Source organism: Scomber japonicus, chromosome 22, assembly GCF_027409825.1.
Source record: "Scomber japonicus isolate fScoJap1 chromosome 22, fScoJap1.pri, whole genome shotgun sequence".
NCBI lineage: Eukaryota > Metazoa > Chordata > Actinopteri > Scombriformes > Scombridae > Scomber > Scomber japonicus.
This window is the reverse complement of record NC_070599.1, coordinates 24,818,769-24,832,160: the sequence shown is the minus strand read 5'-3', so window position 1 is coordinate 24,832,160 and position 13,392 is coordinate 24,818,769.

Genomic DNA, 13,392 nt, shown 5'->3' with positions numbered 1-13,392 from the left:
TACTTACACAATGAGATTTTTTGATAATCAGTAATGTAGATATAATGACTAACTGGGTAAAGGCAAATAATAGAACTACAGTCTGGCAATACAAAATCAATATACTGCCCAGCATTAAGTAAAAAAATGCAGCAATGTAAAAATACAGCAGTTTATGTAGAAAACCTTTAAAATGTATGACTTTAAAAACAAAAGCAAACTAAACACCTAAGCACCAAAAAGCTAAATTACATATAAAACATAATTAGTCATTGATGAATTAATTGTTAATTATTGATTTTTATTTATAATATCTTCAAATTTTTACTTTTTATACCATTTAGTAATTGGTTTCCATAGTTTATTTACACCCTTGCATATCTGTCATATACAGATGAAACAAATACTTTGGATGCTTATTTCTACCGTCTGTTGTAACTCTTTAACTCTCTTTTAGTTGAACCTACTGTAACCCCCTCTAATCTGCTCTCAATGTAAGACTTGTCTGTTTCACAGCACATCACTTGACTTAAAAACTATTCTATGAATTTGTTCTGAAACTAAACTATTTTATGTGCTGTAGTTTCATTTCTCTAAAATGGTCAAACAAGTTCATTTTTTCGTCAGACTCGATGCAGCCTAAGCATAATCTTCAGATCAGATATGAGCTGTTCTACTAACAAGTATTGTTTGTGTTTCTAAAGCCTGATATATCTGATTCTTCTGTGATGTAGACCTCTGTTGCTGTCGTCTAGAAATGGTTAAAAACACGAGTGAGCCACGACGCTGTGTTGGGTGACACGTTCCTTCATTGTGAAGAGTTTGGTCACATTAGTTTGACGTTGTGATATATAGCACAACAAGCTAGCTAAAGTGTTTCTAAACAAACCTAACAAAGCAACAGTGTGACATGTTTTTAATAGTACTTAAAAAATAATGGAGGTCTACAGCACAGGGGAATAAGATATATCCGACTTTGGATGCACACACATTACTTGTTAGCATGTGAGATTTGTTGAAAATCACGAGCCATGTCTTTTAAGGTTGGTTTTGATTCCTGTTTCTCCACAGGGTGACTTCTCATTAAAACCATAATCTAAATAACTGTTAATCCTGCCAAAAGAGGAACAAGATGTTTATGTGGACGTTGCTTCTTAGAAATACATAATACAAAAAACACTAAAACCACTGTAAGGTTGAAAGACCTGATTCATTTGGACAGTTGAAGCTTCATATAAACTTTTAAATACATGTTTACACAGAAGGAGGACTGTGGGTTTTGTCTCCCATCACTTACATTGTAAGTTTATAATGCTCAGTATATCACAGGAGGAATGATTACAGCAAGAAAAACTGGTTTATTGTTCATTTGGGCTCCTAACTGTTGTTTTAAGACAGACTTCAACAATCATGAGCCTATTCTTTGAATGCTTGTAGCTTACTCCTTCATCCTTAAATAAACTCCAATGGCTTCCTGTCCTGCAACAAATTAAATTCAAATTCCTTCTCATCGCTCTGCATAAGTAGATCTGGATCTACATCACAGACTCTCTCTCTTCTTCAAGTCCCTTAAAACTCACCTCTTATAAAATCTTCAACTGTCTGATTTTCTATTGAGGCCTCTGTTGCAACAATTTAACCAAGCCATTGTTTCAATTGTTCTACTTTTTGTATTTTTTATTATATTTATGTACTGTACTATGTAAAAAAGCTTTGACTACCATGAAAAGCCTTAATTTAAAGGCTGTCATCAGTTTGAATGTGCGAGAAAGCAAAGCGTCTGTCAGCTTCTTCTGAGTACATGACGGTCAATCAAGAGTAAACTCAGCATCACTGATGGTAAGAGCACACCCACTTTCACTGCTGAATATAAGATTCAGACCTCCTACTTAAGTTCAGTTCAGATTTGAGGAAGACAGTCTTGTTCAGTGTTTCCTGAACCTGAAGACATCCATCTGGCATTTTTTGAGGAAACCTGAACAGGAGGTAAGCTTTTCATGGCATTGTTCCTCTTTTTGCTCCATTTTGTTCACCTTTGTATTTGTAAATGTAGTGAATACATATTTACAGAAATTACACAAACAGCACAGCAGCTGTTTTACACTTATTCAGTGATTTTTCATTTGATATTAAAGATATTAAAACTTCTCTTGATACAGAAATAAAATGTGTAGTAATAATTGTTAATAGATTAATTGAGTAATAATTGCAGCTTTATTTACAAATGTTTCTGAATGTTTAAACACTAACTAATTCTTGAAGCACTATCTTTGAAACTATAGGCTATTTTGCAAACTCTACACACTATTACAAAACCTTACACCAAACCAGCCAAACATTATACATCTTTTGCAAAAACAAACTGTTTTTGAAAAACTCTTCAAACTGTTTAAAAAAGCTTGTTTTTGTGTCAAAACATATACCATGTTATTAAATTAAATTAAAGGCAGAGAACGTGCATTCAGTTTGGCACACTTGATAAATGCATCGGCTACAAGAAAGTGTTTCAAGAATCACTGTTAGTGTTTAAACATTCAGAAAAAATGAACCATTGTAGTCGATGCATTTACCAAGTGTGCCAAACTGAATTCACTGCTCTACAAGAGTCTCAAAAAAGGAATAGATTACTAGGGCTGGGCAGATATGCTTTTGTGCCGATTCGATTCTCTAATGATTTTTGGGTCCTGATTCTGAGTATTGCGATTTTATATTTCAATTATTGTGATTGTCTTTCTTTAGACAAGAACAGGTTGAACCAAACACTTGATAATACATCATAAGTCACATAACTTAAGTCAACTGCTACATTTAGTTGGTCTTTAGAAAATTAAAAAAAAAATAAAATTAATAAATAAAAATCGCCAGAAAAAAAATCACGATTAATATAAAAATCTTTTTTTTTTTTTTGGCCCAACCCTATAGATTACACACTCATATTGGTGTTCTTCCCTGATTGGCTAAGGCCTTAACTGATATCTAAGGCAACATGCAGGACATTTTATTTGCCACAAGGAGGAGCTCAAGTGTCATTTAAAGGCCATAATGTTGACCTTTTGAACAATATGTATTACTATAAACTGAAAATAGTCCATTTAAATAAAGAAATATCTTTAAAAATGTTTTACAGTCTAGAAAAGACCTGCATCAGCACTTTCAACTGCTCTTCTCAGCTTGTCAACACAAGACAAATAAAGATATGTTAATATGAACTTCACAAGCTGTTCAGGTTATTCACTGGTTTAATCCACTATATCATTTATGTTGATTAGACACATATCTTATCTTTTGCAGATGTAACTGAAGACTCACTAACTCTACTTTTTATTTTTTTAAAGTATATATTTTTGGGCTTTTTTTGCCATTAATGTACAGGAGTACAGGAGTGGAGATAGACAGGAAACAAGAGGCAGAGAAAGGGGGAATGACACGCAGGATGAGACCACTCGGCTTGGGATTCGAACCGGGGTCACCTGCAATGAGGACTATAGCCTCAACACATGGGGTGGGTGCTCTACCCGCTGAGCTATGCTCAACCCCACTAACTCTACTTTTAATGTCCGATGATTGTTCTTCCTCTCTCTTCTGACACACAGTGTTTGACGATGACATCACTGAAGACGTGGTGTTTCCTGCCCATTGCTGCCCTCCTCCTTCTGTCCGTTGTTCCCACAGCAACGGAAGTGGTGACATCGATTTCAAATTGTACAGGGTTTCTCCTTAAGGAAACTCCACAGGTACCAGGAATCTTGGTGGGCGGGAACATCCAAGATCAAAACCGATACAAAGCCATTTGCCAGACTTTTAACAACACAAGAAAGTTTGTGACACTCTACGACACCGAGAACAGGATCCCAGTGTTTTCTGCTGCCAAGTACAGAGGGGGAAAAGAGGGGAAACGCCCGAAGGTCTGGAATATGGAACCACAGGTGTGTTTTTGATGAAAAAAAAAATCTGCCTCTGATGAACCACAGCGTGGCCTGTGTGTAAAGTTTTCTTTGACTCATTCAGTATTGTACGTGTCCAGTGACCAGTGACATGCTGTCAGCTCTGAACACGTTATGCACACACAGTCATATTGGTGGAGAGCCATTATGTGTGCTACAAGCTGTCATTTACTCTCTTTTAACTAATTTGTAAGAGTCTTTGAGACTGTCACAGGGCGTAACAACTTTTAAATACAATGTAGGTGTGAAGCCTGTTGTGCCCACCTGCTCACGTCATGCCGTGTCATCCACTACTCAAACCATTATGGATCAGTGAGTTAATTTTTCCTCTTGTTTCTGTGCAGTTCATGTTTGGGACTTTTATAATGCATGGTAGTATATTGTCCTTATTGTAAAATGTATTTTAAAACTGCAATCCTGCTGAATTTCCCCATTTTTACTAAACGTACCTGTAATCTTTTTTTCTATAGCTGTAAAGGAATACAGTTACCTGTTTTTGTATCCTAATTTCATAACGCTGTATGATGTATTCTGGTACTCCCCAAGCCTGGCTATACTGTCCAAAACTAACTGCCTAGAGAGCTAACTGTATTACTTAAATGGGACATATTATACTTTGTGATTTTTAAAAATCATTTATATACTTATGTTATGATGTTGGATGTTAAACATGGTCAAAAGTCAATTACCTCTACTTCCTCCTCATAATAACACCTGATTGTTCATACATATCAACAAATGGCTATCCGTTCTGTTGCCTTTGTTGCTAAGGTTGTTCCACAGGGTTTTGGATATTATTTAAAAAGTACTTTACCTCCAGAGGTAGCAGAGGCTTCCTGAAGTAATTTTGTGGTCGTGTTGCTGAGAGTTTAAATTATTTTCACGTGGTGTAACTAATTAGTTATTGAATATTTAATCTACGTCCCTGATACACTGCCTGCATCAGTAACTTTCTTTCCAACTCTTACAGCTTGAGAATGAAGATGGCAACATGAACATGAGGCGTGTGGCAAAAAAAAGGACCTATGTGCATCAGGCTGGGGACATTGATTATCTCCACGGAGGGTTTGACAGGGGCCATTTATTTCCAAGCTCCTATGGATATGCTGAAACTGATAGAAAGTCTACCTTCACCCTGACCAACATTGTTCCACAAGTACACACATTCAACAATGGAAGCTGGAAAAAAATGGAGAACTGCATCAAATGTGTTATGGACGAGTACTGCATAAACAACAATGGTAATATTGAAGGCTTTGTGGTAACAGGAGCACAACCTGGCACCGTATTCCTCAAAAACAGGGTTAATATTCCTTCCATGCTCTGGTCAGCATTCTGCTGCTATAGTCACAGTGAGAACGAGTGGCTAGCGAGTGCACACTGGGGCAACAATGTTGAAGATGAAGATGAATACCTGCAGACTAAGACCCTGGCAGAACTCGAAGAAAAACTGAGCACAACGGCCTCAAAATTTAAAATGTTTTCTAAAACACAATGTCCTCTCCACACAACTGTCAGCAAGTTTTACCCAAATCTTAACTGCACATGCCCACCTAATATTTCAACGTCTTCTGCCCCTCCCCCTACAACTTCTACCTCTCTCAGTGTCACTTCTGGCCCTCTTACTACCACATCTTCTCCTCTCACTTCTGACATGTCGACATCTGCCCCTCCAGGAACCACATCTGGACCTTTAACTAACTTAAATAGCACTTCTACACCATCAAGTACTACATCTGGCCCTCCCAGTACCACATCTGCTCCTCCCACTACATCATCTGGTACTTTCACATCTACCCCATTCAGTACCACATCTGCCACTTCTACATCTGACCCACCAAGTACCACATCTTCTCCTCTCATTTCTGACACTTCTACATCTGCCCCTCTCAGAACCACATCTAGACCATTTACTACCACAACTGGCACTTCTACATTTGACCCATCAAGTACCACAACTGCCCTTCTCATTACCACTGCTCCTCACACTACCACATCTGACCATTTAACTACATCTGCCCCTCTCAGTACCATGCCTAGTGCCCCTCAAAGTACTGCATCTAGCCCTCTAACATCTCCCTCAAATATACCCACCACCACCCTGATCACCATTATACCTACAACTACAAACACAAAAGCAACTAGTCCACCAACAACTACTCTTCCTCTGAGCACATCTGTCCAACCATCTACCACCACCACTCAAACAGTTTTTCCTACAACTACACAACCCCAGACAACTACCATTTCACCAACAACTACAGTCCCTACAACAGCCACCAAAACTACTATTGCAACAACAACTACTTCCACTACAACAGCCAGCACTACTACCACCACCACAACTACTACAACCACAACTACTAAGAAGAAAACCAACAACAATTCAGAAAATAACAATAACAGTAACGCAGGAGGTGGTGGTGGTGCACTGGTCGCTGATGTTGCTGGTGCACTGGTAGCTGCTGGTGGTGGTGCACTAGTAGCTGCTGGTCGTGCACTAGCTGGTATACTGGGAAGGTTTTTTGGTATGCTGGGAGTTGGTGGTAGTTCAACAGTCATTGCTACATCTAAGACTGCCAATAAATTTCTCTCCCTCATAGATATTCCTCATCATCTGGCAACTAGTACCCAACAAACTCCTGAAAGGACTTCTACATCTGACCCACCAAGTACCACATCTGACCCTACTAGTACTACCCCTGCCACTCTTAGCACCACTTCTGGCTTTCTTACCACCACATCTGTGCCTCCTAGTACATCTGCTCTTTTTACGACCACACCTGGCACTTTTACATCTGACCCACCAAGTACCACAGCTGACCCTCCTAGTGCTACATCTGCCAGTCTCAGTACCACTTCTGGCCGTCTAACTACCACATCTGGCCCTATTACTACTACATCTGGAACTTCTATATCTGACCCATCAAGTACCACTTCTAACCCTTTTACCACCACATTTGGACCTTTTACATCTGACCCATCAAGTACCACATCTGGCCTTCTTACTACCACATCTGCTCCTCTCTCTACCCCATCTGGTACTTATATATCTGACCCACAAATTACCACACCTGACCCTCCTAGTGCTACATCTGCCAGTCTCAGTACCACTTCTGGCCCTCTAACTACCACATCTGGCCCTATTACCACTACATCTGGCACTTCTATATCTGACCCATCAAGTACCACTTCTGGCCCTCTAACTACCACATCTGGCCCTATTACTACTACATCTGGCACTTCTATATCTGACCCATCAAGTACCACTTCTGACCCTTTTACCACCACATTTGGACCTTTTACATCTGACCCATCAAGTACCACATCTGGCCTTCTTACTACCACATCTGCTCCTCTCTCTACCCCATCTGGTACTTATATATCTGACCCACAAATTACCACACCTGACCCTCCTAGTGCTACATCTGCCAGTCTCAGTACCACTTCTGGCCCTCTAACTACCACATCTGGCCCTATTACCACTACATCTGGCACTTCTATATCTGACCCATCAAGTACCACTTCTGGCCCTCTAACTACCACATCTGGCACTTCTATATCTGACCCATCAAGTACCACTTCTGGCCCTCTAACTACCACATCTGGCACTTATATATCTGACCCACAAAGTACCACATCTGAACCTCCTAGTGCTACATCTGACCCATCAAGTACCACTTCTGGCCCTTTAACTACCACATCTGGCCCTATTACTACTACATCTGGCACTTCTATATCTGACCGATCAAGTACCACTTCTGACCCTTTTACCACCACATTTGAACCTTTTACATCTGACCCATCAAGTACCACTTCTGGCCTTCTTACCACCACATCTGTCCCTCCTAGTACACCTGCTCTTTTTACGACCACACCTGGCACTTTTACATCTGACCCACCAAGTACCACTTCTGACCCTTTTACCACCACATTTGGACCTTTTACATTTGACCCATCAAGTACCACATCTGGCCTTCTTACTACTACATCTGCTCCTCTCTCTACCCCATCTGGTACTTATATATCTGACCCACAAAGTACCACACCTGACCCTCCTAGTGCTACATCTGCCAGTCTCAGTACCACTTCTGGCCTTCTAACTACCACATCTGGCCCTATTACCACTACATCTGGCACTTCTATATCTGACCCATCAAGTACCACATCTGGCCTTCTTACTACCACATCTGCTCCTCTCTCTACCCCATCTGGTACTTATATATCTGACCCACAAAGTACCACACCTGACCCTCCTAGTGCTACATCTGCCAGTCTCAGTACCACTTCTGGCCTTCTAACTACCACATCTGGCCCTATTACTACTACATCTGGCACTTCTATATCTGACCCATCAAGTACCACTTCTGACCCTTTTACCACCACATTTGGACCTTTTACATCTGACCCATCAAGTACCACATCTGGCCTTCTTACTACCACATCTGCTCCTCTCTCTACCCCATCTGGTACTTATATATCTGACCCACAAATTACCACACCTGACCCTCCTAGTGCTACATCTGCCAGTCTCAGTACCACTTCTGGCCCTCTAACTACCACATCTGGCCCTATTACTACTACATCTGGCACTTCTATATCTGACCGATCAAGTACCACTTCTGACCCTTTTACCACCACATTTGAACCTTTTACATCTGACCCATCAAGTACCACTTCTGGCCTTCTTACCACCACATCTGTACCTCCTAGTACATCTGCTCTTTTTCCGACCACACCTGGCACTTTTACATCTGACCCACCAAGTACCACTTCTGACCCTTTTACCACCACATTTGGACCTTTTACATCTGACCCATCAAGTACCACATCTGGCCTTCTTACTACCACATCTGCTCCTCTCTCTACCCCATCTGGTACTTATATATCTGACCCACAAAGTACAACACCTGACCCTCCTAGTGCTACATCTGCCAGTCTCAGTACCACTTCTGGCCTTCTAACTACCACATCTGGCCCTATTACCACTACATCTGGCACTTCTATATCTGACCCATCAAGTACCACTTCTGGCCCTCTAACTACCACATCTGGCCCTATTACTACCACATCTGGCACTTCTATATCTGACCCATCAAGTACCACTTCTGACCCTTTTACCACCACATTTGGACCTTTTACATTTGACCCATCAAGTACCACATCTGGCCTTCTTACTACCACATCCGCTCCTCTCTCTACCCCATCTGGTACTTATATATCTGACCCACAAAGTACCACATCTGAACCTCCTAGTGCTACATCTGCCAGTCTCAGTACCACTTCTGGCCCTCTAACTACCACATCTGGCCCTATTACTACTACATCTGGCACTTCTATATCTGACCCATCAAGTACCACTTCTGACCCTCCTTGTGCTACATCTGCCAGTCTCAGTACCACTTCTGGACCACATCTGGCCCTATTTCTACTACATCTGGCACTTCTATATCTGACACATTAAGTACCACATCTGGCCTGATTACTACCACATCCGCTCCCTTTCTCTTCCCCATCTGGTACTTATATATCTGACCCACAAAGTACCACCTCTGACCCTCCTAGTGCTACATCTGCCAGTCTCAGTACCACTTCAGGCCCAATTACTACTACATCTGCTCCTTTTACTATCACGTCTGGCATTTTTTCATCTGACCCACAAAGTGCCAGAACTGACCACCTTACTACCACCATCTGACCGTACTAGTACTACATCTGCCCCTCTTAATACTACTCCTCCACTACTCCACCCCATGCCCTCTTCTTACACCAGAAACCATTTTTCACCATTACGAAAATGTCCTTGCCTACTACCAAGTGTTATATCATTACCAGAATAACCAATAGCAGCAGTTTTGTGCTTAAGTAGTCATACCTTCCATCCCAACTGCACACTTATGATATGATTGGATCCAAGTTGAGAACACAATCAATTTGAGAATATCAGTTAATCTCAATTTCTTGTTGAATATTTTCTGTGCATTTGTTTTTTATCCTGCTACGATTGTATTTTCTTGTATTTCTTTGCCTTATATAAAGGAACTTGTGCCTCTGTGTTTGAAACATGTTATACAAATAAAGTTGCCTTGTCTCCAATGAAATGCACAGTACTGTATTTTTGAAAAATCTGCTCATGAGGACAATTTAAAGACAGTGATCTCAGACCCAAGAGAACCTGGTCACAGAAACAGGGTAGACATCATTGTGGAAATGACGCAGGAGTTTAGATCACATAGGAGGTCACTGGTACACAGGAAGTAAGTCATCCTTTGTGAACCACTTCTGACAGGAGGTGGAAATTGTCTTCTTTATGTTATTTACTAGAAATATGCTGCAGCACTTGAGACACATACAGGCTGTAGATGTACAACAGGCAGAAAAGTTACTCTTTACAATGAGCAGAGCAGTTTCCAGTGATAATGAAAACTGCAGAGCTGAAAAGCCCCAAATTATGTTCTGCTACTCATCTACACCATTGACTGTATATAAAGTATCAATTCTTACACACAAATTTCAGGTTTATATCGTGGAATTGTTTAAACTAACCCAGCAACCATCACTACAACCAATGCATGACAACAGTCCTGTGTTAAACAATACAAGAGTGGGGATGTTGTTTAAAGTGCCTTAGAGACAAAGAAATACAAATCAGGCAAGTCCAGTAAGACAACAGATTTTAGCTTTTAAGGCTGATCAGACAAACACTGCATATTGGTTTGTAATACTCACAGCTCTGGAAAGTTATCACATTACAAGCCTGTTACGTCTATAAGCAAGGCCTTAAAACACACGTGTCGTATGTTATCACGAGGAGGAAGTAGAGGTAATTTTGACCATGTTTGACATCCAACATCATAAGAGTATATAAATGTCCCATTTAAGCACTACAGTTAGCTCTCTAGGCAGTTAGTTTTGGACAGTATGATACACACAATTTGTTTTTATATCCTTGTGAAGATGTTAATTGATATAATGCATTCTCTAGATCCTAATCTTAACCATTATAACTAAATGCCTACTTAAACCTACATTCTAATCTTCACCTTAACCCTCAAAGTGCTCATGGAGTTGTGAGTACCAGTCAAAATGTCCTCATGAACTTGGCTTACCTCCATCATCTCTCAAGTTAAAACAGAAAAAAAAGATAACCTTTGTGGCCACACTGCCACCACCTCCACTGAAAATAATATTCTTCCTTCTTCCTTCTCTTTGGCTCAGTTGATATTTGAGAATTGGTTATACCATTTCCTCCCTACAAAAGTGTAACAAGGAACCACTTGGATTCTGGCATTTCGTGGGACTGTTGAGGGTCTAACGTAAGGCGGTAGGTTTCTCTTGAAATATTTCCCCTGATTTATACTTAATTGTATTAATTTATGTAGTTTAAAACAACATAAAAGCTTTGAAGCCACAAAATCTGAAAACCTCAGCTATGTGGATATTTTTAAGGCTATTCTTTTATTTATTTATGTGTGTTTTATGACCTCTGGGTATGTGAAGTCTGTATGTAACGACTACATTTGTGTAAATGAGAAAGTAATCATTATTTTGATCAAAGCTGAAAGACTTAACTTCCAAATCCAACCAAGTCTATCCTGTTTCTCAAAATGTGTACTGTAGCAAAAGTACTATTAATGTACAAATGTTCTGCTAATATATGGAACTACTGACATGATTAAATATAGATAAATAAGCTGAATAAGTTACCTTTTTACAGGCATCAACAAGTAACATAATAACTGTTACAGTTCAAGCTAAATCCAGCTGTCAGACACTCATATAGTACAATATAAGGTATATCAATGAGACTAATGAATCAAATCAAATGTGTCTATGATGCTCGCACAGTCAAAATAATTAAAAGCTTTCAAATTTCCTCACTGGCAGCTTGCGTCAAATCTAACTTGAAACGTAAAAACCTATTAATCTTCATGTCTCTATTTTGCTACCAGTATCTGAATATCCTTTACTTTGCAAAGGTCATTTGAGCTTTTTACTTTATGTACATTTCCTGCCAAAGTTTAGGTTAATATATATGGGATATTTCTGTATTCTGTTTTGTCCATATTTTTTCTCTTTTGGAAAACAATTAAACTCAAAACTGCAAATCTTCTTTTCATCTTATTGTGTACACAGTGAGCGTTTGTGTTTCAGCTACAGTATGAGTACTTTGTTAAAGGCGCACAGTGGTGGTGATTTAACAATCATTAACCAAGCTGTAATACCCTTGAACCTTCATTAGTTTAATGCCATGATCTAGAAAATTCAAGTACAGGGCACACAACACGAAAGGAACTGTCGTATATTTTAAACTCCATGAATCAAAAACCCAGACAAGAAAGAAAAAACATCTAAAAATATTCTATTCATGATTCATAATAAAGAAAAAACTAAAACTATATGTTGATACCAGGGGTCATCTAAGTATGCATTGCTGTTTCTGTTTCTTTCTTTCTTGATAATAATTTTGTTGCATCTGTTCAATTAATAATGCTCACTTACATGAGTTCATTATTTTTTTGTTCTCTCTTCTGACCAAAGGACACACAGTGTTTTATGATGACATCACTGAAGACGTGGTGTTTCCGGCCCATTACTGCCCTCCTCCTTCTGTCCGTTGTTCCCACAGCGACGGAAGTGGTGAGGTCGATGTCAGATTGTAAAGGGTTTCTCCTTGAGGAAACTCCACCACAGGTACCAGGAGTCTTGGAGGGCGGGAACATCCAAGATCAAAACCGATACAAAGTCATTTGCCAGACTTTTGTGAACACAAGAAGATTTGTGACACTCTACGACACCAAGAACAGGATCCCAGTGTTTTCTGCTGCCAAGTTCAGAGGGGGAGGAACGAAGAGACCCAAGACCCCCTGGAAGATAGAACCACAGGTGTGTTTTTTAATTTAAAAAAAAATGCTACAAGCTGTCATTTACTCATGCTCTCTTTTAGCTAATTTGTAAGAGTTTTTGGGACTGCCACAGCGCATAACAAACAACTTTAGTTGGTCAGATGGAAGAACATGTTCATATTTTTGTTATGAGGTGGAACTTTACAAGTGTGCCATGTTGGATTCTGTTCTAAATGGAGAATAGTAAATTAACCCTTAAATAGGCAGGAGCAGAACATGAGATGTGAACAATAAAATCCTAGTTATCTCATGTGTACCTAAGCAAAACTTTTTATAAATATATTTTTAAATTTTTGGGGGATTTTTATGAGTTGTATCTCCTCCAAGATACATTATATATTAAGGTATAAAAATGATCATAATACTGAACAGTTGAATGCTTTATTTGATAAAGAGAAGTGATATATTCTGGCTTTCTCTGGTCATTGATATCACACATACTAGTTCATATCTATCAATAGAAGTTCAGAGGGGAAGGAGAAACGGGGAGGCCCAAACGAGTCCTCTGGAAGATAGAACCACATGTGTGTTTTTGGACGAAAAAGAAAATCCTTTTTACAACC